At 43.3% G+C, this 19,956-nt stretch overlaps 4 non-coding genes across 4 annotated transcripts; all 4 read right to left on the reverse strand.

The window, feature by feature from the left end:
- Positions 1-6,147: 6,147 nt before the first annotated feature.
- Positions 6,148-6,219, reverse strand: TRNAQ-UUG (transfer RNA glutamine (anticodon UUG)). Its single transcript has one exon. It is a non-coding gene; the product is annotated as a tRNA-Gln (tRNA).
- A 3,234-nt stretch (positions 6,220-9,453) lies between these two features.
- TRNAQ-UUG (transfer RNA glutamine (anticodon UUG)) lies at positions 9,454-9,525 on the reverse strand. The gene has a single exon. It is a non-coding gene; the product is annotated as a tRNA-Gln (tRNA).
- A 1,572-nt stretch (positions 9,526-11,097) lies between these two features.
- TRNAQ-CUG (transfer RNA glutamine (anticodon CUG)) lies at positions 11,098-11,169 on the reverse strand. Its single transcript has one exon. It is a non-coding gene; the product is annotated as a tRNA-Gln (tRNA).
- A 1,582-nt stretch (positions 11,170-12,751) lies between these two features.
- TRNAQ-UUG (transfer RNA glutamine (anticodon UUG)) lies at positions 12,752-12,823 on the reverse strand. Its single transcript has one exon. It is a non-coding gene; the product is annotated as a tRNA-Gln (tRNA).
- Positions 12,824-19,956: the final 7,133 nt, after the last annotated feature.

Here is a 19,956-nt window from a genome sequence, read left to right on the forward strand (position 1 = left end):
ATTGAATATGTCAGATCGTTCATTGAGACAAACGGTTGGGGAGCAACAGGCAGCCAATCACATCCGCTAGCTTGCTGCTACCATGCAAAGGCAACCAATGGGAGTGCTCCACTATGTTTGGTATGGGGTGAGACAAGACACACTCGAGAGGGAGAAAGTGAAAGAACAGACAGAGTGGGATTTTCGTGAAGGAAAGATGAAAACTCTCTCACTCTGGTGACAGCTGTGTGTTCGCTGCAAGTATTATGCAAACGTGTCTTGGTAAAGGGATGCAAGAGCAACTCGTGATCGAGCGACTGGACGATGGTGGATTGGCGCTGAGAGAGACGCTGCTGCATATGACACAGTGGCTGTGTGGGTCTTCCATCTCTGAAATGCTCGGCTTTGAGGAGTTGTTGAAAGCAGCAGTGCTCAGAGGGAGTTGTACGCTTTATGAGCGTGGCCTTCAAAGTCGTTTGCATGGCATTGGTTGGAGGTTGGAGTAAAATATGTCACATCCATCGCATATTCTGGTGACAAGGAGCCAACAATGAATGCTTTGAACTTGGGAGTTCTGTTGGGTGTCGAATTGGGATTTGACTTGTTCAAATCACAGCTGCGGGACATTCGGCCAGAATGGCAAGAGCTTGATCAAAACCGTTGCCACCAATGAAATTGGCTGAGCATCTGAAAAGAGAATGTCTGGTTGGTATTTCCCGGTGACTGGTTGCGTGTTTGCAGCGCCTTGTCCGTGCATTTGAATCACGTCGGGGTTTCCAATTTGGCGTGGAAGAAAAGATATCTGAGCCTTTCAGATTCCGATTTCCATTCTTTAATAAACCTCAATGGTAAAAACCCTCAAAAGCCCTGCCAGGAAACAATGCCAAAGCAAGACTGAAGAGGTTTCACATGTTGAGAAACCAAAGGTAAAATGATACCGTGACAGCGCGTCATCAAATGCATTCTGAAAATCGACAAAAACGACATCCACCATGCAGTTCCCTCATCCAACAAATTAGAAACTGCTGCAACAAATGTATTGAAGATATTTCTGCTTCACGGCACTCCCATGAATTTTTTTAAGATTAGCAAGGGTCCCACTGACATTTTAACTCGGATCACTGGAATCAAAGTCCAGAGTGCTAACCATCACACCATGGAACCACTGATGTTGTTGTTTTCCTCATGCACATTCATCCTTCAAAGATGCCGATCTTCAGTCCCCATGATATGTGTTGTCGCTCTTGCCGAGACTCGACTTTATTGTGTGAAAAAAGAAGTAATTTCTTTAAATGATGTGATTGGAATGATATGACTGTATGAATCCGGAAGCAACTGTGTCACCAGTGGCACTGTAAGAGATAACGACAGAACGTCACCAGTTCCAAAGTGAATTCCCGATTGAGAATGAAACATGTTTGAAAAAATATATATGTATATACATGTGCTGTACGTATTGTAACGTCAGAGGGGGATGGTAGAAATTGCCTTTTTAATGGTTAGACAGTTTATCATAGCATGGAACGTGTTCTGATTTAGACAAGGATTTTGTGCATCAAGTACCGTTACGGGGGGTTAAGAATTGTCTCATTTGATGTGCATTGTATGAAGGGTCATGCTTCATACAATAGTTAGACAGGGGTTAAGGTGAACGATTTCATGAGAATGGCTTGACCGTTCATTGAGACAAACGGTTGCAGAGCAACAGGTAGCCAATCACGTCTGCGAGCTTGCTGTTGCCATGCAAGGGCAACCAATGGGAGTGCTCCAATATGTTTGGTATGGGGTGAGACAAGACACACTCGAGAGGGAGAAAGTGAAAGAACAGACAGAGTGGGATTTTCGTGAAGGAAAGATGAAAACTCTCTCACTCTGGTGACAGCTCTGTGTTGGCTGCAAGTATTATGCAAACGTGTCTTGGTAAAAGGATGCAAGAACAACTCATGATCGAGCGACTGGACGATGGTGGCTTGGCGCTGAGAGAGACGCTGCTGCATATGACACAGTGGTTGTGTGGGTCTGCGATCTCTGAAATTCTCGGCTTTGAGGAGTTGTTGAAAGCAGCTGTGCTCAGAGGGAGTTGTACACTTTATGAGTGCGGCCTTCAAAGTCGGTTACAGAGCATTGCTTGGAGGTTGGAGTAAAATATCTCACATCCATCGCATACTCTGGTGACAGGGAGCCAACAATGTATTTGAATTTTGTGAACTTGGTAGTTCTGTTTTAGGTGTCGAATTGGGATTTGACTTGTGTAAATCACAGCTGCCGGACATTCGGCCAGAATTGTGGCAGTTTGATTGAAACTGCTGCCACCGATGAAATTGGCTGAGTGTCCGGGAAGTGAATGTCTGGTTGATAGTTCCCAGTGACTGATGGCGTGCTTGCAGCACCTTGTCTGTGCATTTGAATCACGTCGGGGTTTCCAATTTGGCATGGAAGAAAAGACATCTGAGCCTTTCGGCAGCCGATTCCATTCTTTATTAAACCATCAATGGTAAAAACTCTCAAAACTCCTGCCGGGAAACCATGCCAAAGCAAGACTAAAGAGGTTTCACATGTTAAGAAACCAAAGGTAAAATGATACCGTGACAGCGCGTCGTCAAATGCGTTCTGAAAATCAACAAAAACGACATCCACCATAGAGTTCCCTCCTCCAACAAATTATAATCTGCTGCAACAAATGTATTGAAGTTCTTTCTCCTTCAGAGCGCTTCCATAAATTTGTTAAAGATGACAAAAGATTAACAAGGTCCCACCGAGACTTGAACGTGGATCACTGGATTCAGAATCCAGAGTCCGATCCATTACACCATGGAACAACTGATGCTGCTGTTTTCCTCATGCACATTTATCCTTCAAAGATTCCGATCTTCAGCCCCCATGATTTGTGTTGTCGCTCTTGCCGAGACTCGACTTTATTGTGTGAAAAAAGAAGTAATTTCTTTAAATGATGTGATTGGAATGATATGACTGTATGAATCCGGAAGCAACTGTGTCACCAGTGGCACTGTAAGAGATAACGACGGAACGTCACCAGTTCCAAAGTGAATTCCCGATTGAGAATTAAACATGTTTGAAAAAGAATACATGTATACATGTGCGCTGTACGTATTGTAACGTCAGAGGGGGATGGTAGAAATTTCTTTTTTAATGGATAGACAGTTTATCATAGCGTGGAACGTGTTCTGATTTAGACAAGGATTTTGTGCATCAAGTAGCGTTACGTGGGGTTAAGAATTGTCTCATTTGATGTGCATTGTGGGAAGGGTGATGCTTCATACAATAGTTAGACAGGGGCTAAGGTGAACGATTTCATGAAAATGGCTTGAATATATCAGACCGTTGTGACTAAATTGATGATTGATGACTAAAATTAAGACTAAAATTGATGATTTTAGAAGTTTGACCTCGAGTTTGACCATCACACCAATGTCACAGAATATATCAGAATATATCAGTGAGACAAACGGTTGCAGAGCAACAGGTCGCCAATCACGTCCGCGAGCTTGCTGTTGCCATGCAAGGGCAACCAATGGGAGTGCTCCAATATGTTTGGTTTGGGGTGAGACAAGACACACTCGAGAGGCAGAAAGTGAAAGAACAGACAGAGTGGGATTTTCGTGAAGGAAAGATGAAAACTCTCTCACTCTGGTGACAGCTCTGTGGTGGCTGAAAGTATTATGCAAACGTGTCTTGGTAAAAGGATGCAAGAACAACTCATGATTGAGTGACTGGACGATGGTGGATTGGCGCTGAGAGAGACGCTGCTGCATATGACACAGTGGTTGTGTGGGTCTTCGATCTCTGAAATGCTCGGCTTTGAGGAGTTGTTGAAAGCAGCAGTGCTAAGAGGGAGTTGCACGCTTTATGAGAGTGGCCTTAAAAGTCGTTTACAGAGCATTGGTTGGAGGTAGGAGTAAAATATCTCACATCCATCGCATACTCTGGTGACAAGGAGCCAACAATGAATGCTTTGAACTTGAGAGTTCTGTTGGGTGTCGAATTGGGATTTGACTTGTTCAAATCACAGCTGCGGGACATTCGGCCAGAAAGGCAACAGCTTGATCAAAACCGTTGTCACCGATGAAATTGGCTGAGCATCTGAAAAGAGAATGTCTGGTTGGTATTTCCCGGTGACTGGTTGCGTGCTTGCAGCGCCTTGTCCGTGCATTTGAATCACGTCGGGGTTTCCAATTTGGCATGGAAGAAAAGACATCTGAGCCTTTCGGATTCCGAATCCATTCTTTATTAAACCATCAATTGTAAAAACTCTCAAAACTCCTGCCGGGAAACCATGCCAAAGCAAGACTAAAGAGGCTTCACATGTTAAGTAACCAAAGGTAAAATGATAACGTGACAGCGCGTCAACAAATGCGTTCTGAAAATCAACAAAAACGACATCCACCAAAGAGTTCCCTCCTCGACCAAATTATAATCTGCTGCAACAAATGTATTGAAGTTCTTTCTGCTTCAGAGCGCTTCCATAAATTTGTTAAAGATGACAAAAGATTAACAAAATCCCACTGAGACTTGAACGCGGATCACTGGATTCAGAGTCCAGAGTGCTGACCATTACACCATGGAACCACTGATGCTGTCGTTTTCCTCATGCACATTCATCCTTCAAGAATTCTGAACTTCAGTCCCCATGATGTGTGTTGTCGCTCTTGACGAGACTCGACTTTACTGTGTGAAAAAAGAAGTAATTTCTTTAAATGATGTGATTGGAATGATATGACCATGAATCCGGAAGCAACTGTGTCACCAGTGGCACTGTAAGAGATAACGACGGAACATCACCAGTTCCAAAGGGAATTCCCGATTGAGAATGAACATGTTTGAAAAAATATATATGTCTATTCATGTGCTGTATGTATTGTAACGTCAGAGGGGGATGGTATAAATTGCCTTTTTAATGGATAGACAGTTTATCATAGCATGGAACGTGTTCTGATTTAGACAAGGATTTTATGCATCAAGTACCGTTACGGGGGGTTAAGAATTGTCTCAGTTGATGTGCATTGTACGAAGGGTGATGCTTCATACAATAGTTAGACAGGGGTTAAGGTGAACGATTTCATGAGAATGGCTTGAATATATCAGTCCGTTCATTGAGACAAACGGTTGGGGAGAAACAGGTAGCCAATCACGTCCGCTAGCTTGCTTTGACCATGCAAGGGCAACCAATGGGTGTGCTCCAATATGTTTGGGTTGGGGTGAGACAAGACACACTCGAGAGGGAGAAAGTGAAAGAACAGACAGAGTGGGCTTTTCGTGAAGGAAAGATGAAAACTCTCTCACTCTGGTGACAGCTCTGTGTTAGCTGCAAGTATTATGCAAACGTGTCTTGGTAAAAGGATGCAAGAACCACTCATGATCGAGCGACTGGACGATGGTGGCTTGGCGCTGAGAGAGACGCTGCTGCATGTGACACAGTGGTTGTGTGGGTCTTCGATCTCTGACATGCTCGGCTTTGAGCAGTTTTTGAAAGCAGCAGTGCTCAGAGGGAGTTGCACGCTTTATGAGAGTGGCCTTCAAAGTCGTTTACGGAGCATTGGTTGGAGGTAGGAGTAAAATATCTCACATCCATCGCAAACTCTGGTGACAATGAGCCAACAATGAATGCTTTGAACTTGGGAGTTCTGTTGTGTGTCGAATTGGGATTTGACTGGTTCAAATCACAGATGCGGGCCATTCGGCCAGAAAGGCAACAGCTTGATCAAAACCGTTGCCACCGATGAAATTGGCTGAGCATCTGAAAAGAGAATGTCTGGTTGGTATTTCCCGATGACTGGTTGAGTGCTTGCAGCGCCTTGTCCGTGCATTTGAATCACGTCGGGGTTTCCAATTTGGCGTGGAAGAAAAGCCATCTGAGCCTTTCGGAATCCGACTCCATTCTTGATTAAACCATCAATGGTAAAAACTCTCAAAACTCCTGCCGGAAAACCATGCCAAAGCAAGACTAAAGAGGCTCCACATGTAAAGAAACCAAAGGTAAAATGAAACCGCGACAGCGCATCATCAAATGCGTTCTGAAAATCGACACAAACGACATCCACCATTGAGTTCCCTCTCCACCAAATTACAATCTGCTGCAACAAATGCATTGAAGTTCTTTCTGCATCAGAGCGCTTCCACAAATTTGTTAAAGATGACAAAAGATTAACAAGGTCCCACCGAGATTTGAACTCGGATCACTGAAATCAAAGTCCAGAGTGCTAACCATTACACCATGGAACCACTGATGTGGCTGTTTTCCTCATTCACATTCATCCTTCAAAGATTCCGAACTTCGGTCCCCATGATTTGTGTTGTCGCTCTTGCCGAGACTCAACTTTATTGTGTGAAAAAAAGAAGTAATTTCTTTAAATGATGTGATTGGAATGACATGACTGGACGAATCCGGAAGCAACTGTGTCACCAGTGGCACTGTAAGAGATAACGACGGAACGTCACCAGTTCCAAAGTGAATTCCCGATTAAGAATGAAACATGTTTCAAAAATATATATATGTATAAACGTGTGCTGCATGTGTTGTTACGTCAGAGGGGGATGGTAGAAATTGACTTTTTAATGGATAGACAGTTTGGCATAGCATGGAACGTGTTCTGATTTAGACAAGGATTATGTGCATCAAGTAGCGTTACGTGGGGTTAACAATTGTCTCATTTGATGTGCAATGTCGAAATGGTGATGCTTCATACAATAGTTAGACAGGGGTTAAGATGAACGATTTCATGAGAATGGCTTGAATATGTCAGATCGTTCATTGAGACAAACGGTTGGGGAGCAACAGGCAGCCAATCACATCCGCTAGCTTGCTGCTACCATGCAAAGGCAACCAATGGGAGTGCTCCACTATGTTTGGTATGGGGTGAGACAAGACACACTCGAGAGGGAGAAAGTGAAAGAACAGACAGAGTGGGATTTTCGTGAAGGAAAGATGAAAACTCTCTCACTCTGGTGACAGCTGTGTGTTCGCTGCAAGTATTATGCAAACGTGTCTTGGTAAAGGGATGCAAGAGCAACTCGTGATCGAGCGACTGGACGATGGTGGATTGGCGCTGAGAGAGACGCTGCTGCATATGACACAGTGGCTGTGTGGGTCTTCCATCTCTGAAATGCTCGGCTTTGAGGAGTTGTTGAAAGCAGCAGTGCTCAGAGGGAGTTGTACGCTTTATGAGCGTGGCCTTCAAAGTCGTTTGCATGGCATTGGTTGGAGGTTGGAGTAAAATATGTCACATCCATCGCATATTCTGGTGACAAGGAGCCAACAATGAATGCTTTGAACTTGGGAGTTCTGTTGGGTGTCGAATTGGGATTTGACTTGTTCAAATCACAGCTGCGGGACATTCGGCCAGAATGGCAAGAGCTTGATCAAAACCGTTGCCACCAATGAAATTGGCTGAGCATCTGAAAAGAGAATGTCTGGTTGGTATTTCCCGGTGACTGGTTGCGTGTTTGCAGCGCCTTGTCCGTGCATTTGAATCACGTCGGGGTTTCCAATTTGGCGTGGAAGAAAAGACATCTGAGCCTTTCAGATTCCGATTTCCATTCTTTAATAAACCTCAATGGTAAAAACCCTCAAAAGCCCTGCCAGGAAACAATGCCAAAGCAAGACTAAAGAGGTTTCACATGTTGAGAAACCAAAGGTAAAATGATACCGTGACAGCGCGTCATCAAATGCATTCTGAAAATCGACAAAAACGACATCCACCATGCAGTTCCCTCATCCAACAAATTAGAAACTGCTGCAACAAATGTATTGAAGATATTTCTGCTTCACGGCACTCCCATAAATTTTTTTAAGATTAGCAAGGGTCCCACTGACATTTTAACTCGGATCACTGGAATCAAAGTCCAGAGTGCTAACCATCACACCATGGAACCACTGATGTTGTTGTTTTCCTCATGCACATTCATCCTTCAAAGATGCCGATCTTCAGTCCCCATGATATGTGTTGTCGCTCTTGCCGAGACTCGACTTTATTGTGTGAAAAAAGAAGTAATTTCTTTAAATGATGTGATTGGAATGATATGACTGTATGAATCCGGAAGCAACTGTGTCACCAGTGGCACTGTAAGAGATAACGACGGAACGTCACCAGTTCCAAAGTGAATTCCCGATTGAGAATTAAACATGTTTGAAAAAGAATACATGTATACATGTGCGCTGTACGTATTGTAACGTCAGAGGGGGATGGTAGAAATTTCTTTTTTAATGGATAGACAGTTTATCATAGCGTGGAACGTGTTCTGATTTAGACAAGGATTTTGTGCATCAAGTAGCGTTACATGGGGTTAAGAATTGTCTCATTTGATGTGCATTGTGGGAAGGGTGATGCTTCATACAATAGTTGGACAGGGGCTAAGGTGAACGATTTCTTGAGAATGGCTCGAATATATCAGTCCGTTCATTGAGACAAACGGTTGGGGAGAAACAGGTAGCCAATCACGTCCGCTAGCTTGCTTTGACCATGCAAGGGCAACCAATGGGAGTGCTCCAATATGTTTGGTTTGGGGTGAGACAAGACACACTCGAGAGGGAGAAAGTGAAAGAACAGACAGAGTGGGATTTTCGTGAAGGAAAGATGAAAACTCTCTCACTCTGGTGACAGCTCTGTGTTAGCTGCAAGTATTATGCAAACGTGTCTTGGTAAAAGGATGCAAGAACCACTCATGATCGAGCGACTGGACGATGGTGGCTTGGCGCTGAGAGAGACGCTGCTGCATATGACACAGTGGTTGTGTGGGTCTTCGATCTCTAAAATGCTCGGCTTTGAGCAGTTGTTGAAAGCAGCAGTGCTCAGAGGGAGTTGCATGCTTTATGAGAGTGGCCTTCAAAGTCGTTTACAGAGCATTGGTTGGAGGTAGGAGTAAAATATCTCACATCCATCGCATACTCTGGTGACAAGGAGCCAACAATGAATGCTTTGAACTTGAGAGTTCTGTTGGGTGTCGAATTGGGATTTGACTTGTTCAAATCACAGCTGCGGGACATTCGGCCAGAAAGGCAACAGCTTGATCAAAACCGTTGTCACCGATGAAATTGGCTGAGCATCTGAAAAGAGAATGTCTGGGTGGTATATCCCGGTGACTGGTTGCGTGCTTGCAGCGCCTTGTCTGTGCATTTGAATCACGTCGGGGTTTCCAATTTGGCGTGGAAGAAAAGATATCTGAGCCTTTCAGATTCCGATTCCATTCTTTATTAAACCTCAATGTTAAAAACTCTCAAAACCCCTGCCAGGAAGCCATGCCAAAGCAAGACTGAAGAGGTTTCACATGTTAAGAAACCAAAGATAAAATGATACCGTGACAGCGCGTCATCAAATGCGTTCTGAAAATCAACAAAAACGACATCCACCATAGAGTTCCCTCCTCCACCAAATTATAATCTGCTGCAACAAATGTATTGAAGTTCTTTCTGCTTCAGAGCGCTTCCATAAATTTGTTAAAGATGACAAAAGATTAACAAGGTCCCACCGAGACTTGAACTCGGATCACTGGATTCAGAGTCCAGAGTGCTGACCATTACACCATGGAACCACTGATGCTGTCGTTTTCCTCATGCACATTCATCCTTCAAGAATTCCGAACTTCAGTCCCCATGATGTGTGTTGTCGCTCTTGACGAGACTCGACTTTACTGTGTGAAAAAAGAAGTAATTTCTTTAAATGATGTGATTGGAATGATATGACCATGAATCCGGAAGCAACTGTGTCACCAGTGGCACTGTAAGAGATAACGACGGAACATCACCAGTTCCAAAGGGAATTCCCGATTGAGAATGAAACATGTTTGAAAAAATATATATGTATATACATGTGCTGTATGTATTGTAACGTCAGAGGGGGATGGTAGAAATTGCCTTTTTAATGGTTAGACAGTTTATCATAGCATGGAACGTGTTCTGATTTAGACAAGGATTTTGTGCATCAAGTACCGTTACGGGGGGTTAAGAATTGTCTCATTTGATGTGCATTGTATGAAGGGTCATGCTTCATACAATAGTTAGACAGGGGTTAAGGTGAACGATTTCATGAGAATGGCTTGACCGTTCATTGAGACAAACGGTTGCAGAGCAACAGGTAGCCAATCACGTCTGCGAGCTTGCTGTTGCCATGCAAGGGCAACCAATGGGAGTGCTCCAATATGTTTGGTTTGGGGTGAGACAAGACACACTCGAGAGGGAGAAAGTGAAAGAACAGACAGAGTGGGATTTTCGTGAAGGAAAGATGAAAACTCTCTCACTCTGGTGACAGCTCTGTGGTGGCTGAAAGTATTATGCAAACGTGTCTTGGTAAAAGGATGCAAGAACAACTCATGATTGAGTGACTGGACGATTGTGGATTGGCGCTGAGAGAGACGCTGCTGCATATGACACAGTGGTTGTGTGGGTCTTCGATCTCTGAAATGCTCGGCTTTGAGGAGTTGTTGAAAGCAGCAGTGCTAAGAGGGAGTTGCATGCTTTATGAGAGTGGCCTTCAAAGTCGTTTACAGAGCATTGGTTGGAGGTAGGAGTAAAATATCTCACATCCATCGCATACTCTGGTGACAAGGAGCCAACAATGAATGCTTTGAACTTGAGAGTTCTGTTGGGTGTCGAATTGGGATTTGACTTGTTCAAATCACAGCTGCGGGACATTCGGCCAGAAAGGCAACAGCTTGATCAAAACCGTTGTCACCGATGAAATTGGCTGAGCATCTGAAAAGAGAATGTCTGGGTGGTATATCCCGGTGACTGGTTGCGTGCTTGCAGCGCCTTGTCCGTGCATTTGAATCACGTCGGGGTTTCCAATTTGGCGTGGAAGAAAAGATATCTGAGCCTTTCAGATTCCGAATCCATTCTTTATTAAACCTCAATGTTAAAAACTCTCAAAACCCCTGCCGGGAAACCATGCCAAAGCAAGACTAAAGAGGTTTCACATGTTAAGAAACCAAAGATAAAATGATACCGTGACAGCGCGTCATCAAATGCGTTCTGAAAATCAACAAAAACGACATCCACCATAGAGTTCCCTCCTCCACCAAATTATAATCTGCTGCAACAAATGTATTGAAGTTCTTTCTGCTTCAGAGCGCTTCCATAAATTTGTTAAAGATGACAAAAGATTAACAAGGTCCCACCGAGACTTGAACTCGGATCACTGGATTCAGAGTCCAGAGTGCTGACCATTACACCATGGAACCACTGATGCTGCCGTTTTCCTCATGCACATTCATCCTTCAAGAATTCCGAACTTCAGTCCCCATGATGTGTGTTGTCGCTCTTGACGAGACTAGACTTTACTGTGTGAAAAAAGAAGTAATTTCTTTAAATGATGTGATTGGAATGATATGACCATGAATCCAGAAGCAACTGTGTCACCAGTGGCACTGTAAGAGATAACGACGGAACATCACCAGTTCCAAAGTGAATTCCCGATTGAGAATGAAACATGTTTGAAAATATATATATGTATATACATGTGCTGTACGTATTGTAACGTCAGAGGGGGATGGTAGAAATTGCCTTTTTAATGGATAGACAGTTTATCATGGCATGGAACGTGTTCTGATTTAGACAAGGATTTTGTGCATCAAGTACCGTTACGGGGGGTTAAGAATTGTCTCATTTGATGTGCATTGTATGAAGGGTCATGCTTCATACAATAGTTAGACAGGGGTTAAGGTGAACGATTTCTTGAGAATGGCTCGAATATATCAGTCCGTTCATTGAGACAAACGGTTGGGGAGAAACAGGTAGCCAATCACGTCCGCAAGCTTGCTTTGACCATGCAAGGGCAACCAATGGGAGTGCTCCAATATGTTTGGTTTGGGGTGAGACAAGACACACTCGAGAGGGAGAAAGTGAAAGAACAGACAGAGTGGGATTTTCGTAAAGGAAAGATGAAAACTCTCTCACTCTGGTGACAGCTCTGTGTTAGCTGCAAGTATTATGCAAACGTGTCTTGGTAAAAGGATGCAAGAACCACTCATGATCGAGCGACTGGACGATGGTGGCTTGGCGCTGAGAGAGACGCTGCTGCATATGACACAGTGGTTGTGTGGGTCTTCGATCTCTGAAATGCTCGGCTTTGAGCAGTTGTTGAAAGCAGCAGTGCTCAGAGGGAGTTGCATGCTTTATGAGAGTGGCCTTCAAAGTCGTTTACAGAGCATTGGTTGGAGGTAGGAGTAAAATATCTCACATCCATCGCAAACTCTGGTGACAATGAGCCAACAATGAATGCTTTGAACTTGGGAGTTCTGTTGGGTGTCGAATTGGGATTTGACTTGTTCAAATCACAGCTGCGGGCCATTCGGCCAGAAAGGCAACAGCTTGATTAAAACCGTTGCCAGCGATGAAATTGGCTGAGCATCTGAAAAGAGAATGTCTGGTTGGTATTTCCCGATGACTGGTTGAGTGCTTGCAGTGCCTTGTCCGTGCATTTGAATCACGTCGGGGTTTCCAATTTGGCGTGGAAGAAAAGCCATCTGAGCCTTTCGGATTCCGATTCCATTCTTGATTAAACCATCAATGGTTAAAACTCTCAAAATCCTGCCGGAAAACCATGCCAAAGCAAGACTAAAAAGGCTCCACATGTTAAGAAACCAAAGGTAAAATGAAACCGCGACAGCGCATCATCAAATGCGTTCTGAAAATCGACACAAACGACATCCACCATCGAGTTCCCTCCTCCACCAAATTACAATCTGCTGCAACAAATGCATTGAAGTTCTTTCTGCATCAGAGCGCTTCCACAAATTTGTTAAAGATGAAAAGGGATCAACAAGGTCCCACCAAGATTTAAACTCGGATCACTGGAATCAAAGTCCAGAGTGCTAACCATTACACCATGGAACCACTGATGTTACTGTTTTCCTCATTCACATTCATCCTTCAAAGATTCCGATCTTCAGTCTCCATGATATGTGTTGTCGCTCTTGCTGAGACTCGACTTTATTGTGTGGAAAAAAAGAAGTAATTTCTTTAAATAATGTGATTGGAATGATAGGACTGCATGAATCTGGAAACAACTGTGTCACCAGTGGCACTGTAAGAGATAACGACGGAACGTCACCAGTTCCAAAGTGAATTCCCGATTGAGAATGAAATATGTTTGAAAAAGAATATATGTATATACGTGTACTGTATGTATTGTTATGTCAGAGGGGGATGGTAGAAATTGCCTTTTTTATGGATGGACAGTTTAGCATAGCGTGGAATGTGTTCCGATTTAGACAAGGATTTTGTGCATCAAGTAGCGTTACGTGGGGTTAAGAATTGTCTCATTTGATGTGCATTGTAGGGAGGGAGATGCTTCATACAATAGTTAGACAGGGGCTAAGGTGAAAGATTTCATGAGAATGGCTTGAATATATCAGACCGTTCATTGAGACAAACGGTTGCAGAGCAACAGGTAGCCAATCACATCTGCGAGCTTGCTGTTGCCATGCAAGGGCAACCAATGGGAGTGCTCCACTATGTTTGGTATGGGGTGAGACAAGACACACTCGAGAGGGAGAAAGTGAAAGAACAGACAGAGTGGGATTTTCGTGAAGGAAAGATGAAAACTCTCTCACTCTGGTGACAGCTGTGTGTTCGCTGCAAGTATTATGCAAACGTGTCTTGGTAAAGGGATGCAAGAGCAACTCATGATCGAGCGACTGGACGATGGTGGCTTGGCGCTGAGAGAGACGCTGCTGCATATGACACAGTGGCTGTGTGGGTCTTCCATCTCTGAAATGCTCGGCTTTGAGGAGTTGTTGAAAGCAGCAGTGCTCAGAGGGAGTTGCGCGCTTTATGAGCGCGGCCTTCAAAGTCGTTTACAGAGCATTGGTTGGAGGTAGGAGTAAAATATCTCACATCCATTGCATACTCTCGTGACAAGGAGCTGTCAGGGAATAAATATTCATATTGACAGTATTGCTAGAATATATCTCAATGTGATCGTGTGTAAAGTGGAATATGTTTTACTTTACAAATGAGCAAAGAGCATAGAACCAGAGCTAACAGGTGGTCGAGAGAGTTAATTTCAGACAAAATGTGTAACGCCCTTGGACCGCCATCTGTTTATCAAAATAGCCTATGTTCAGTTCACTGCACACAGGCTGCAAATTCTCCCTCAGCAGGTCAGAGCATTTTTCTTGCATTGCATTTGCATTTTGCATTTGCATTTGCATTTTGCATTTGCATTTTGCATTTGCATTGCATTTTGCATTGCATTTGCATTTTGCAATTGCATTTTGCATTTTGCATTTTGCATTTTGCAATTGCATTTGCATTTTGCATTTGCATTGCATTTGCATTTTGCATTGCATTCTCAGAGCAGAGATTTTTTTATTTTTTTTTCGGTACATTTTACAAGTTTAAAGAGACGAGTTCAAAGAGCCACTAACGAACCCCGGGCGTTAGCAAAAAGGTGCTGCATTCGTCCAGTCATGAAAAGAAACTGAATATGGATTTTGTGTATTTCGTATGCTTTTTGTGTATTTATGTGATTTCATACGTCATTCCAGTTCAATGGTCTGCGTCACATATCTGCCCGTTCTTTTGTATGATGCTTCAAATATTGGTGAGCTCCTGTGGTTGAGACTTCGAAAGGATTTCTGTAGGTATTCCTATGGTGAGCTTCTTTTTTGATATCGTCACAATGGACGAGTAGATATGTTGTCACAGGAGAAGGACAGAGAGTTTCACGATTATTCGAGGAATTTTCAATAAATGAGCAAGACCAAAACGGTGAATTTTATACAGTGTACAGTGCTAAGGGAAAATCGGCTGGCTTCGATTTTCCAACATAAATTCCCATTGTGCTACAAAAGTGAGTTTAGCATTTTCATAAAAGTTTTCCGTGTCATCTCCAAGTAAGATTTGCACACACTGATGCCGGTAATTGTATCCTGCCACTGGAATGCGTGCAGGCAGGTCACCCATGGCAACCGTTTGGTGTTGTGTCCTGGGCCCTAGCCCACACTTATTACATATGGGATCAGAAACGATTTTTTTCTTTTTCAAATGTAACCTCTTTCCACTTCTCCTGCCCTACACCCCCCAACCTTCCCCCGTCCTTTCCCCCTCCCTCCTTCCATTTCCTCCCCCCCTCCATCCTAACTCCTTACCCTTACCCCATCTAACTATTATCCAACCCCCCCCTATTTTTTCTTCCCTTCTGCTTCCCCTTTTTTTTTCTCTCCAAACGTACCTTTTACCTGTATATTTACATCCTGATTAGGAAAAACATATTTTTGGATTTTTTTTGGGTTTATCATCTTGCCATCTTGCCATCTTGGATGTTGGCTAGACATCATTCAATCACGATGAAAATTGATAAGGGTCAATCCCATGCCACTCGGATGTGGGATCTCTAAAAATTAGCACCATGGAATGTATCTTTGAAATTTCATATTTTCACTTGTGTTTTTTTTCTCATTTTTTTAGTTTTCTTTTTTTACCTTCACCACCCACCCGTGATGTGTGGTGCGGTGTCGCCTTCCCCATTTTAAAACCTACCCCCTTCTTCATTTCCCCTACCCCTTCTTTTCGCCCTCCCTCCCTCTGTACCTCTGCGCCCTCGTTCCACCGTGCCTTCCAGCCATTCCTTCCATTTGTGACTGTGCCTTTGTCTGTGTGTTTTCGAGATTCGTGTCTCTGTGCCCATTTTCACCTGTACTCATCCTCCTGATCTGACACTTCCCGATCTGATCTGACTCCGGATTGTGACACTATACATGTTTTTAGGGTTTATTGCATAAATGAATGACATGTACCTGTTGTGTGTACCTGGAGGCAGCAGCCTGGAATATCCTGAGAAATGTGTATTCACATAATTGGAGCTCCCAGATTTTTTCACCGATTTTTTGGTAGAGATCTTATGTGAAGGAATATTTGCTTGGTAGATAACAGGTACTGCTATACTGCTAGGCCAAACAAATTTGGGAGACAAAAGGTGTCCTCCCCACCAAGTCATACTATATGATTGATTGTATGGGATCGGATGGGATTTTGATCCCATATCCCATTGGATCCTGTGTTGATTTAGCATATCACCTCATTATGTGGTCATGCTGTGTTTTTTGGGTATGTGAATCTGTGTTCTTTATCCTCACTTCCCCCTCCTCCCCTCAAACCTCAAACTCAAACCTCAACCCTCAATTCCTCAAACCATGGCCCATACTGCTAAAATAATTTGTGAAATAGTACGACACAGTTCGAGTGGTTAAATAATACACAGATGAGTGTATGGCTTGCACAGAAGTATGACAGGGAGAGAATATTTACCATATAATCTCTCACAGCCTTGTCAGGGAGAAATGAGTGCAGCACAAAAAAAAAACATACACAGTTATCTTTAGAATAATACAATGAGTGTCGTATTTCGCATAGTATTGATACCCCCGCCCCATCCCCCCAGCCTCATTCCTCCCTTGGCATCCTGCCACTTCTCCTCCTCCCTTCCCCACCCTTCACCATTGATGATCAGTGTTCGTGTTCATGCTCAAAGTTTGTTGAAATGAATGATTATGGTATGACTCTGATTATGGTAAATTTACAATTTACATTTCCTATTTATAATTACAATGATTTACAATGGTCATGATTTTACAATCATGACGATTTTTATGATTGTCAGGCATGTCATCATTGGGTTTTGATGTAAATCGATTGCATGGGCTTTAATGATAGCTTTACAGCCCTGCAGGATAAATGCTGTATTACAGGTCACAAAGTTTGTTGGAAGGTTGCACTTTCAGTGTGATTGGATTACATTGGTCAATATTATGAATTAATTGCCATTCATTGGTACGGCATTTCAGGAATCTTACAACATTTTAATTATCAAACACTTTGGGTACCCAATGAACTGGTTCATATCTGTCTGATCAATTTTCGCTGATTGTCTCACAAATGAAGGGTTGAGTTGCCTTCAGTCGTTGTTCAACTTTAATTTGTGATATAATGACCACACAGGATTGAACAAATATGTCAGATATGATCCAGAGGCAGAACGGTTATTTGTCAATTGACGGAAGGTATGGGTCCAAGGTGACGACCGACGATGATCGAATATCTCCGCTAGCGGACGGAACTGTTTTGCCAACATTGGGAACAGGCTTAGGTATAGAGTTATCAGACTGATAAATGTGACTTTTGATATTGTCATATATGATGTATTATTATTAGAATTTTATTGATTAATATTGATAAATTGATTGAAATTGCATAATTGAATTGATTCTGATTTTGATCTGATTGATTCTGATCTGATTGATTTAATCTGATCTGATTTAATTTAAATTTAATTTAATCAAGTCGATTGATGGATGAATAAAAAGTGCGGTTTCAAGAAAGAAGCTTTGAGATATTTGTGAAACATCAATGTGCAGACAACCTTGGACGATGAGCGAGATGGTGAGTCTAGTACTTATTTGTTATATTATGTGGTTATTTTTGTTTGATCCCCCCCCCCCCCCCCCCCTCAACAGGACTTACTGATCCAGACTCATCTGCAACACTGATCAGTGAGATTGGGGTGTGGGAAAAGCCACAGGGCAGGGAGACTCTCTGGAAATCACCTGAAGTCATCGAGTGGACAGGTGGAGAGATACTTCCTGGAAGACCACAGAGTGGAGCTTATAGGAATAAGCTAGACAACAACGCATTCAACGCTACTTTGTATAAGGTGGAACAAACTTCTGAGAGTTTTGCAGTACACACAGTTGATAGTGGGTACAGGTGTAGTCCGATGTGTAGTCCTAGTAGTTGTTTGATATATTGAGTGAGTATAAAGTGTTACTCACACACAGGTAAAATGGGGAGTGGATTCTGCAAGAATAAACAAGGTCAATTAGACTTGAGTCAAAGAGGTGCTTGTATCAGCTCCATGTATCAGAAATATGGGGCAGAATCACTTAAAGATGTGGACTCCTGGTATGAATGGACGAAAGGACGAAAAAGTGGATTCCAACAGGAGGGCACTTTTGACAGAAACGTATTGGGAACACTCAGGAAAGAATTGGAAGCAAGGGGGCAACAGAAGTTCAAAGTGGATTGGCAACCATTCTATTACTGGGACGTTGAGTCTAGGGACAGAGAGACAAAAGCAAAGATGGGGGGCTTGAAGAAAGAGGTGAAACAGATACAGCAAAGGTTGGGTAAAGTATCCAATCAGATGCCTCTTCAAGTCAGCAATGGAGAGCAATCCCAACCCAAATTGTATCCAGAAGCAAGATCATACGAGATCAATGAAATGGAAGAGGAAACTCCTCCACCTTATCGGAGAAATATTGTATATCGGCCACAGGTAGTACCTATACCTGTACCTGCCAAAAGACCGGAACAGAGTGCAGCGATTGGTTCTAGTCAACAGAGAACGGGTGAAAGAAGTGACCCATCTGAGGTAACTACCCAAGAGGGTGAAATGGTGGCACAGCAACAGATTCGGGCACAGGAACCGACTCAAAGTGGGCAATCAGCTGCCATACCTTGGTCTCCATTTCACCATACAAGGAGTAAGGGTCGTGTGTTAAATGCCAATCAATCTAACGATCAATGTGATTGGCTAATGAATGATCGAAAGTTGACTCTCTCACAAGGAGGGTTTGAGCAATGTGGTGTTATGAATTTTCCTCAGCAGCAATTTCCAGGGGCAAATCAGCAACACCCAGATCTGATGTATAGACCATGGCAGGTACATCAATTGAAGGCATTGCAGAGTAGTATGCCATCAATCAAAACAGATCCACTTCAATTTGCGGAGGAACTGTGGTTAATTGTGGAAACTCAGTTGCCCACTGCAAGAGACATGGAAATACTTTTGAAGTGGTTAATTCCTAATACCACCACGTTGAGGAACTTAATGCGTGAGGCCAACTGGGTAAATACGGAAGATGGACAGGTAGACATGCCCACGGAGGCTAGAACGGCACAGATAAATAAATTGATAGAGGCCATACAAAAATTGCCACCAGTGACGGATTGGAACAAAGTGGTTACATGCAAGCAGAAAACAGGCGAAGATGCTAGCGATTATTTGGATAGATTGCGAGATGTTTTCCGACTATATTCAGGAATAGACCGGGCACAAATTGACAATGCCTTAAAACCCCTTTTTATTAATGGTCTGTTGCCCAAATTGAAGAGTGAAGTGGAAAGACAGTGTATTGCTTGGGAAGGCAAGCGAATGCAAGAAATATTAAATTACGCCTTGCATCATCAGCGGATTCAGGCCAGGAATAGTGCTGTAAATGCCGAAAAATTGATGCAACTGCAGACTCAAGCCCTGATGACTACGAATCAACGCAATAGGTTTTCTGGGCAATAACGCAACAATGCAGTAGGAAATAACCAGAGATTGGAGTGGCTCCCCAGAAACCAAGAGATGCAGCCCAGAAATACAAGTGCACAGGTGGACAGACCAGCCAATGATAGACAGCGATGTTTCAATTGTGGAGAAATGGGACATTGGAAAAGGCGATGCCCATATCAAAGACAATTTCGGAAGGGAAACCAAGAACAGGGATACTACCAGTTACCACCACCTCCATCAACAAATAGGGTTCTATTGAGGAACGCCCCAATTCAGGGAGGACCTCAGCAGAATAGATGGTCTGCAACACCCTTTTGACTAGACCAAAATGACCAAGTGGCAGCGCTTCCTTTAATCTCAGGGTCGGCTGCACAGGAACCAAGTGTTAATTTGACAGTAGGCGGACGCAAGGCACCCTTTCTCGTCGATACGGGAGCTACGCGTTCCACGTTACGACAAGCAGATTTTCCCGATATACCATTGTCAAAATACTATACGAAGGTGGTCGGAGTGTCAGGAGTTCCCATACACATGCCGGTCACGGAAGAATTGCGTGTCCAACTTGGTCCATTGACTGCACAACATGCCTTTCTTGTGGCATCTGGCGTTCCAGTAAATTTGATGGGAAGAGATTTATTGTGTAAATTGAATTGCACTGTCATCTGTAATGAAAACGGAGTGTATCTAG

Source organism: Myxine glutinosa, chromosome 7 (genome assembly GCF_964187855.1).
Source record: "Myxine glutinosa chromosome 7, kmMyxGlut1.1, whole genome shotgun sequence".
NCBI classification, from domain to species: Eukaryota; Metazoa; Chordata; class Myxini; order Myxiniformes; family Myxinidae; genus Myxine; species Myxine glutinosa.